Source organism: Cupressus sempervirens, chromosome 3, assembly GCF_028749045.1.
Source record: "Cupressus sempervirens isolate cs-2001-9-10 chromosome 3, ASM2874904v1, whole genome shotgun sequence".
Classification (NCBI taxonomy): Eukaryota; Viridiplantae; Streptophyta; class Pinopsida; order Cupressales; family Cupressaceae; genus Cupressus; species Cupressus sempervirens.
Genome location: NC_143120.1, coordinates 714,415,707 through 714,426,461, shown reverse-complemented (window position 1 = coordinate 714,426,461; position 10,755 = coordinate 714,415,707). Strand labels below are relative to the sequence as shown.

Here is a 10,755-nt window from a genome sequence, read left to right as displayed (position 1 = left end):
GAAATTTTATAAAAAAATTGGAAAAAAATCACTATGTTTTCGTAAATCTCATAAATTAAAAAGAAAAAAAAAAAAAAAAATTTGACTATTTTGTCTTTCGTACTTTTTTGTGGGAGATTACCCTATCCCAAGGAATAAAAGGATGGCAAGATTCATTTACTTTGTTGTATGATTGAAATGGTCCTCCATATTGGATAACAAATGCAAAACCTTCACCCCGCAAATCCTGATTAAAATTATGACTTCGCACAATTTCATTATTATTAGAACAAATGATATAATTCTTTATCAATTTATATTCATTAAGCACATTTTTCATCGTGACTAACACATCGGGGGAATAAAACATGAGGAATACGAATTAAACTTTGGTAAAACAAAAATTCAAATCCGATCTTAGCTCAGTTGGTAGAGCGGAGGACTGTAGTGGGAAATGAAATCCCTTAGAAATCCTTAGGTCGCTGGTTCGATTCCGGCAGATCGGATTCGTGTTTTCTTGATCTGTTATTCAGTGGTTTTACTTTAAACTCGTTTGTCTCTATTTATATCTTATCCAGCGAAGTCCCTACGCGCCATCTGGCAAGATATGAAAAGCGATAACTACTTGTAGATAAATGAATGAAGTAAATGCATAGCCAGAATGAGCATTAGTCAAACAAAGAAATTGTTCATGCACTCTCAAAAATTAGGCGAAGAAAACAAGACTAAGCGCACTTGTAGTCTTCAATGTAATTTGATTTCGCTCAATATAGAAACTTCTCATTACCCTCACCGATGTAATGTTGAAGTTATATAAAAGAACAGAAAAAGCAGTTTCATATATGTTATTGATAATGTAACTAGCTATATATACCTCTATATATATTACGCCGAGAGTAATCGTTTTCGAGGTGCTTATTTTTATTTAATTCCAAAGTTATTTTAATCGAAGTTGGGATTAATGAAAATAAAAATAGGCGCTTCGAGAACGATTACTCTCGGCGTAATATATATAGAAGTATATATAGCTAGTGGCAGTCGCGGCGCAATAGGAAAAATATTTACTTTTTATTTTTTATTTTGATAAGGTTACTATAAAATTGTTAATTAATTTTTAATTAGAGTTGTATGAAGTTAGTATAAAATTATGCTTCAAAATATTTTTAAAACTTTAATATAAGGAGTTTAATATAGATTAAAAATATATTTTTTATTTTTGGGATATTGTAATGTAAAATGCTATAGTCATACATAGATATATGGTTAGGGACAAAGTTACCATTATAGTTAATGTTAACCTTAGGGATAAAATTAGGGTTAAGGTTAGCATTAGAGTTAGGGTTGGAGTTAGGGTTAGGGTTTGAGCTATGGTTAAGGTTAGGGATAGAGTTATGGTTATGGTTATTGTTAGAGTTATGGTTATGGTTTAGATTAGAGTTATGTTTATGGTTAAGGTTAGGGTTAATGTTATGGTCATGGTTAAGGTTAGGGTTAGAGTTATGGTTATGGTTATGATTAGGGTTAGTGTTAGGGTTATAGTAAGGCTAACGTTAGAGTTATGCTCATGGTTAAGGCTAGGGTTAGAGATATGCTTATAGTTAGGGTTAGGGATAGGATTAGAGTCCAATTATGGTAGAGTTAGAATTAGGGTTAGAGTTAGGTGTAGAGTTATGTTTATGGTTAAGGTTAGGGTTAGAGTAATGCTCATGGTTAAGGTTAGGGTTACGGTTAAGGTTTGAGTCAAATATTATTTTAAATTTAATATAAGGTAATTTAGATAAAAATATATATTTTATTTTTGGGATATTGTAATGTAAAATGTTATAGTCATACGTAGATATATGGTTAGGGACAAAGTTAGGGTAAGGGTTTGAGCTAGGGTTAAGGTTAGGGTTAGGCTTAGATTCTAATTATGGTAGAGTTAGATTTATGGTTAGAGTTAGGGGTAGGGTTAAGGTTAGTGTTAGGATTAGAATTAGGGTTAAGATTAGGATTAGAGTTAGGGTTAGGATTATGAAATAACCCTGATAGGATTATTAACTCTTTAAGCACCAAAAACTTAAAATTTCAAGGGTTTGACATTTCGTCAAACAATTACGATACTAGTAAATGGTTCTAATTTGAAGAACTACTGAATTACCCCAACTGAGGTACAACAATTTATCAAATGCCAACTTTATTTGCTAAGTTAAGCAACTTGCAAATACGATAATTTAATTAGATACACCTGGCAAGAGAAGAATCAGTACTGGAATACTGACTCAGACTTTGTTTTTCAGTTGCTTCGACTCCATCCATCACTGTTCCTCAAATCATATCTATATGTCCCCGTTCCTAAGATGAGACCATTAGGGTGGAAAGAAAACAGATGTGTATCCATCCTCTAAGGAAGCATCACTAACCTCAGCTGAATGGTCTTCAAAGTATGCCGGCAATTGTAGCTTCCATCTTCATTTCCTTGCCATATCCGAACAGTCTTATCTGCTGAAGCTGTAAGCAGGAGATCATCACGTGGAACAAACCTTACACTGGTAATTACAATTCATAATTTACAGAACCTCATAGCCTACAAGTTTGGTTGTCGCCAGATGAAATGCTTTGAATTTCCAAATTGTGAATCCCACGTGGCTGTAGCAAGGCCTCTACAATGCAGAATTAAATCGCCCAAATCAAGCATGCAGATCATCCAATATTGCCGCCTCTTATATAGGTTAAGATGGATGCCAAAGTCAGTTTGCAGACTGCATCTCAACTGCAGATTCAATTGCCCAGATTTATTGCAAAAAGGCACAGTCCGTTAGGGTGTTCTGGTACCAAACACTGTAGTCGAAAGCCACAGGCAATGCCGCCCAGCTAGGTAAGTTGCAACAGAGAAGACGCTAAGAATACAAGGGATATTAGCGTCTTATCTTCAGGATTCTTAATGCCAAATTAACAGGTAATATCAGGCATTCTAAATGCAGATAGCAACACCAAGGTTCAGACCAAAACCCCGCTAATTATCAGGAGTGATGAACAACAACAAACACCTCAAAGCGCTGAGTGGATGCCAACTCAACAGGGATCTAGGCGCTAGAAATGCAGATAAATGTCTTACCAAATGACAAGGGAACTCACGCCGATTAGCAGATTAATGTATCAACCAATATATATATATACGTTTAAGTACGGCAAACTTCGATGTGATGACAGGAGTTCATCAACCATACAAAATCATCAATCCTGCGATATCTGGATCTGTTGACCACAATCGGATTCTTGTCTTTTAACTCTCTTCCCGGCTCCTCTTCGTCTTTCCACTCAATACTGCAATAGTTTGTCTAAGTGACAATTAATTCCGCTCTAGCTAACCTTCCAATAATCACTGATCCTCAGATTTGACCTTAGGCCACAGATTTGTCCCTGATGAAATGACTGAAACGTCACCTCCAATCTGCAATAATTCAGATGATATTTCACACCCTCAAAATTGCGTACCAATTGAGAGTTATCGTTCTCAATGGCCAACTGTGACAATTGTAGAAACCCTAGGTTCCACAATGCACCCGTGATTGAATCACAATTTGAAATCAAAAGAGAGATAAACAACTGCCTGATTCGAATGGAGCCCCGGGGTGCCTATTTATTCTTTTCTCTCCACCTTCTCCAGAGACTTCTAGAACAATTTTGATCTTATCTCATAAGTGACTTTATTAAATATTTTCCAAGTCACTTTATTAAATACAAGGTCATCTTTTAATATTTATTTATTTAATTAAAATAACTAATTAGTCGTCCTTGGACAACCATTAATTAAATTAATTAAATCGAACTGTCACCAAAAAATTGGGGACATGACAGTCCGCCCTTCCTGAAATTGCTTGTCCCCAAGCAATGGCTGAACTATGAACCAATCAGTCTTCCTGGATCCCAAATGTAAATCTGTGTATCATCCCAATCCTCATCATACTCCCGTGGAGAAATCATCAATACCAGTAGCTGAGAAACTGTACTCAACATCCAAACAACTGACAACTCTGATGAAATTATCTGAAAACCCACTGTAAATGTCGGTAGAAGAAAGCATTCTGCGAAACTCAAGCCAACTAAAACATCAACTCTATCAAAACTCAAGCTCCTGTCAAAATGACACCTGCACCCAACTGCACTGTAGATATGACAATAGCCATAGGTGCCTGAATCACTGCCATCAAATCCAATTTCTGAAAAACTGCTCCGCGTGTGTCAATGCTGCAGGCTAAATAACTTGCTACTACCACTTCTTTTTTCGAAAGAAGGTGCCAATCTATCCCCTAGTGGATGGTAAGAAACTGGAGCCAATCTACATCTGCGTGAAATAAAATCTTCTATCTCTGTGTCAAAAGAAAAATGATGAGCGTACCCTACCATATAATGCTGGTAAGAACCTCCAAACTCTGCTACTGGCTCATCATCACTGAACTGGGAATCAACAGATGGCTCCAATTTCTGACTCCGAGTGACTGTAGGTCGGATAGGATCCCATGCATTCTGCTCAACAAACACTTCCTCGAGATCCCTGTGAGGTAGCATAGTAGAAAGGACCCCTATAATCTTCTCAACCAATCTGCAAATAACACTAGTATCATGGATGAGAACACCTTCTGTCACTTCATGCGAGTCCAAATGAACACATGCACTATCCAGCAAATACTCCATGAACGGTTCAGTGCAGTAAAAATTATATGAGGAAACATTAACATACTCCCCTTTACACCACAACTGGTCCTCCTGTAAGGGTGGCATATTCAACTGTACCACACTATCAACTATCTGAGAAGAATCAATCTGAAAACTTGACTCTACCGGTATCCCAAACTCATTAAGACCAACTTCCTCCAAACCCTGAACATGTGTGTCAGTCTCAACAATAAGCTCCTCAAAAGCAACTGTAGGAGTGTACTTACCGTCATCTACCTCAGTAGTCAAATGAATTGGGTCTGGGGCTGGTTTTGACCGCAAATGCTCCAACTCCACGGTCACCTCCTTCAACTGAAACTGCGACTTCTGTAGATCTCGCTGTGTGTCCTCTAATGCCTCAGTAGTCGCTATGAGCTCTTGGGAAAGATCACTCACCTCCTCTTCACGATCCAAGAGGGCCTCATATGCTGTACTCCCCCACTCAACCAAGTGATCACGGTCGGCTACCAATCGTAAGTAATCCTGCTTCAAAATCCGAACAGCTTTACGCAAGGCATGAATCTCTGCCAAAGAAAAGTAACCACCGCTTGACTCATCCATCATAGAAGAACCCCAACCAGTAACAGCCAACAATTGACGAGCAGTATCAAAATGCTCACAAGCGACAGCAATGTCTCGCTCACTAACTTTCAACTGGCTAACCACACGATGGCTCTGGCTGAACTGTCTCCAACAATCTTCTTCTGGAGCTCTTAAAGGAGTATCCTCAATATTAACATCCATATCTCGTGAATCATCTCCAAGGTCCATATCAATATCCAAATTGTCAAAAATTGTAGTACTGCTGTCAAGCTCTTCTGTACCCAAAGAAACTGACAAAGAAACTGTGTCTTCAAAACTGTCCATTTCATTCTCTTGGATGTCATCAAGGTCAAAACGATCCTGGGACTCATCTGTACATGCTTCCAAATATGAAAAACCTTCAACACCTTTCAGCAAGGATGGTCGACTAGAAATATGAACCAAACCCAACAACGGTTTATAAAGACTAATACCAACATCGGACAAACTGTTGGCACAAGGAAAGACAACACCGTGTATTCTGCTAATCAAATCCATGATAGCACTCAAACAAACATTGCTACTATTAAGTGCTCTCCAGTCAATTGAATCCCAAATGCTGCTGAAAAATTCTTGAGTCCATATCCGTAAACAAGGAACAGCTGGTAACTCAAGCAAACTCCTTACCTGAGTAATGTGACCAATACCAATTAACTTCACATACCTGTCTGCCATTGTCCTTGTATCCTGGATGTGAATGCAAGATGAACTCGTAACATTATCAGCTACCATATATGATCCGTCAAATGTAGAAAGCTGAGTGTTAGACGTATCAGATGAAATTAAACTTAGCTCCATGCCATGCTCATTCTCATGTCTCTCCCAGTCCTGTAATGCCAAAGTTGCTCGAGTGTCCTCAAGCTCGCAAGAAAGCTTGACAACTTCCTCCTCCTTCCTCCTCAAGGCATCTGAATAGTCTTTGGCAAGGCTTAGAAGATGGTCACGGTCTGATAGAAGATGTAAATAGCTCAACTTCGTCTTTCCCATTCCTTCACCAATTGCATGTAAGTCACAGCAAGAAGAATTAGCCTGAACTCCCTTATGTTTTCCTTGTAACTGAATCATCTGGATGTGCTCTTCTAACATCTCCCGCATCCTGTCATGATGAGATAAAGAAGCCACAATACTATCTTTGCTTACCTTCAGTTGGCTGGACAAATCAGGTGAAGTACCGCCAATTTCATCCTTATGTGATGAAGCATCTAACTGAGCCTGGTATTCTTTGTCAGCAAAATCATAAATGCTCGATGTCTGCTCATTTTCACCAGGTATCTCATCACCATGCACAATGATATCTTCATCATCATCTGAACTCACTTTACTGTAATCATTACTTGTCGGAACCAAACTACCTTGAGTACCTGAGACATCACCTTCGGGAAACTCGTATTCAACTGTCTCAACTTGAGTGTCAAGTTGACAGTTACTATCCATCAGCGTAATGTCCTTCACCGCTTCTTCTTGTGACCGAACTGAAACCTTTGACTGGTTGCACACTTGTTTCTCGAATTCCTCATTAAGGTTCCTAGTAGCATCGCCCACTGTATCAGCCAACGCTTTGTGAGAAGATTTGTCAAAACGAAATCCAGTTGATTTATTCACCTTAGCTGGGACGAACAGCCTGTCAAGCATACGGTGGTGTTTAACCAACAGTTCAGACATGTTATGTTTGATTTTTCTGAGCTCATCCTGAATGTCTGAATAGTCCTCCTTTCCACAATTCCGATTCTGAATATTGCGTCTATTACTTGTCCGAGATTGTGTCCTTGGAGACTTTGTGCTGTACCTGTCCATCTTGGTTGAAGTAAAGTGCTGATCACTCATGTAAGTCGGTTCTCACCCCACAGGATGGCAAGAAAACCGCTCTGATACCACTGAAATAACCCTGATAGGATTATTAACTCTTTAAGCACCAAAAACTTAAAACTTCAAGGGTTTGACATTTCGTCAAACAATTACGATACTAGTAAATGGTTCTGATTTGAAGAACTACTGAATTACCCCAACTGAGGTACAACAATTTATCAAATGCCAACTTTATTTGCTAAGTTAAGCAACTTGCAAATACGATAATTTAATTAGATACACCTGGCAAGAGAAGAATCAGTACTGGAATACTGACTCAGACTTTGTTTTTCAGTTGCTTCGACTCCATCCATCACTGTTCCTCAAATCATATCTATATGTCCCCGTTCCTAAGATGAGACCATCAGGGTGGAAAGAAAACAGATGTGTATCCATCCTCTAAGGAAGCATCACTAACCTCAGCTGAATGGTCTTCAAAGTATGCCGGCAATTGTAGCTTCCATCTTCATTTCCTTGCCATATCCGAACAGTCTTATCTGCTGAAGCTGTAAGCAGGAGATCATCACGTGGAACAAACCTTACACTGGTAATTACAATTCATAATTTACAGAACCTCATAGCCTACAAGTTTGGTTGTCGCCAGATGAAATGCTTTGAATTTCCAAATTGTTAATCCCACGTGGCTGTAGCAAGGCCTCTACAATGCAGAATTAAATCGCCCAAATCAAGCATGCAGATCATCCAATATTGCCGCCTCTTATATAGGTTAAGATGGATGCCAAAGTCAGTTTGCAGACTGCATCTCAACTGCAGATTCAATTGCCCAGATTTATTGCAAAAAGGCACAGTCCGTTAGGGTGTTCTGGTACCAAACACTGTAGTCGAAAGCCACAGGCAATGCCGCCCAGCTAGGTAAGTTGCAACAGAGAAGACGCTAAGAATACAAGGGATATTAGCGTCTTATCTTCAGGATTCTTAATGCCAAATTAACAGGTAATATCAGGCATTCTAAATGCAGATAGCAACACCAAGGTTCAGACCAAAACCCCGCTAATTATCAGGAGTGATGAACAACAACAAACACCTCAAAGCGCTGAGTGGATGCCAACTCAACAGGGATCTAGGCGCTAGAAATGCAGATAAATGTCTTACCAAATGACAAGGGAACTCACGCCGATTAGCAGATTAATGGATCAACCAATATATATATATACGTTTAAGTACGGCAAACTTCGATGTGATGACAGGAGTTCATCAACCATACAAAATCATCAATCCTGCGATATCTGGATCTGTTGACCACAATCGGATTCTTGTCTTTTAACTCTCTTCCCGGCTCCTCTTCGTCTTTCCACTCAATACTGCAATAGTTTGTCTAAGCGACAATTAATTCCGCTCTAGCTAACCTTCCAATAATCACTGATCCTCAGATTTGACCTTAGGCCACAGATTTGTCCCTAATGAAATGACTGAAACATCACCTCCAATCTGCAATAATTCAGATGATATTTCACACCCTCAAAATTGCGTACCAATTGAGAGTTATCGTTCTCAATGGCCAACTGTGACAATTGTAGAAACCCTAGGTTCCACAATGCACCCGTGATTGAATCACAATTTGAAATCAAAAGAGAGATAAACAACTGCCTGATTCGAATGGAGCCTCGGGGTGCCTATTTATTCTTTTCTCTCCACCTTCTCCAGAGACTTCTAGAACAATTTTGATCTTATCTCATAAGTGACTTTATTAAATATTTTCCAAGTCACTTTATTAAATACAAGGTCATCTTTTAATATTTATTTATTTAATTAAAATAACTAATTAGTCGTCCTTGGACAACCATTAATTAAATTAATTAAATCGAACTGTCACCAAAAAATTGGGGACATGACAGATTAGGGTTATAAATAGGGTTAGGGTTAGGGTTAGGGTAAGGTTCTAGGTTAGGGTTAGGGCTAGGGTCAAGTTTAGGGTTAGAGTATGAGTTAGGGTTAGAGTTTGAGTTAGGGTTAGGGTTAGAGTTTGAGTTAGGGGTAGACAGAGCATTATAATTTGGGTTAGGATTAGGGTTAGGTTTAGGGTTTGAGTTTGAGTTATGGTTAGGGTTAGGGTTAGAGCTAGAGCTAGAGTTAGAGTTAGGGTTAGAATTAGGGTTAGTTTTAGGGTTTGATTTACCAATAGAGTTAATTTTACAGTTGGGTTAATGTTAGAGTTAGGGATAGGGTTAGAGTTTTGAGTCAAGGTTAGGGTTAGAGTTAGGGTTAGGGTTAAAATTAAAATCCAATTATGGTAGAGTTAGATTTACAGTTAGAGTTATGGGTAGGGGTAGGTTTACGCTTACAGTTAGGGTTAGAGTTAGATTTAGGGTTAGGGTTAGGGTTAGGGTTAGGTTTATATTTAGAGTTAGGGTTATATATAGAGAGAGTTATATCAATGTTAAGGTTAGGGTAAGGGGATTGAGTCAGGGTTAAGGTTAGACTTAGGGTTAGGGTTAGGGTTTCAGTCAGGATTAAAGTTAGGGTTAGGGTTAGAGTCTAATTATGGTAGAGTTAGATTTACAGAAAGAGTTAGATTTAGGGTTAGAGTTAGGGGTAGGGTTAGGGTTAGGGTTAGGGTTAGAGATAGGGGTAGACAAAGGGTTAGGCTTAGGGTTAGGGTTAGGGTTAGGGTCAAGGTTAGGGTTAGGTTTAGGGTTAGAATATGAGTTACGGTTAGAGTTTGAGGTATAGTTAGGGCTATAGTTTGAGTTAGGGGTAGACAGAGTATTAGAATCCTAGCTACGATTAGGGTTAGGTTTTGGGTTACGGTTATGGTTACGGTTAAGGTTAGAGTTAGGTTTAGGGTTATAGTTATAGTTAGGGTTAAAGTCCAATTATGGTAGAGTTAGATTCAGGGTTACAGTTAGTGGTAGGGATAGGGTTACAATTATAGTTAGGGTTAGGGTTAGGGTTAGAGTTAGAGGAAGGGTTATATTTAGAAGTTTTCTTATGGTTATAGTTATAGTTAGGAGGGGAGTAAGGGTTGGGATTTTAGATTATATTTATTATTATATAAGGTGCCCTATATAATAATATGTATATTCCCACGCTCATGGATAAGGTTAGGGAAAGAAGTAGGACTGTGGTTATTAGTGTTACATTTAGAATTTCATTTAGGAGGGCATTGTGTGCTATTTTTTTCCCCTATTCAACCCATCACTGATGTTTGATCTGAGAGACCTTAAATGGGATAGGTTCTTTGCAGAGGGTTAACATCGCTAAAGTTGGCGGCTAACATTTTGTGTTGGCTCAGTTTCTTCATTGACCACGCTAGATCATTTTTTCTTGGTCGGGTTGATTCATGCTGCGAGATTCGATAACTCTTATTTCTTCGCGAGCTATCTTCCCATCTTCCCAAAAGTGCAAGATGTTGCCATGCATTCCCATTCTAACGTTTCTTTATATGCTAGTGTCTTCGAAACACTCTAAAGCCTAGAATTGCACAAGATGATGCCATGCATCTCCATTCTGATCCATCGTCATGCTACATTGTTTCTTCAATTCTCTGAAGCCCAAAATTGCATCATGCTACCATGCATTGCCTTTCCAACATTTCCTCACTCCACAATGCTTTCATGAGTCTTTAAGACCCAAAATTGTGCCACATGGAGGGGGTTCACACCTTTTGTGCTATCTGCTTCGTTTGTTGGG

At 38.7% G+C, this 10,755-nt stretch overlaps 1 non-coding gene across 1 annotated transcript; it reads left to right on the top strand.

Annotated features, from left to right (window-relative positions):
• Nucleotides 1-390: 390 nt before the first annotated feature.
• TRNAY-GUA (transfer RNA tyrosine (anticodon GUA)) lies at nt 391-485 on the top strand. Its single transcript has 2 exons — nt 391-427; nt 450-485. It is a non-coding gene; the product is annotated as a tRNA-Tyr (tRNA).
• The last annotated feature ends 10,270 nt before the right edge of the window (nt 486-10,755 follow it).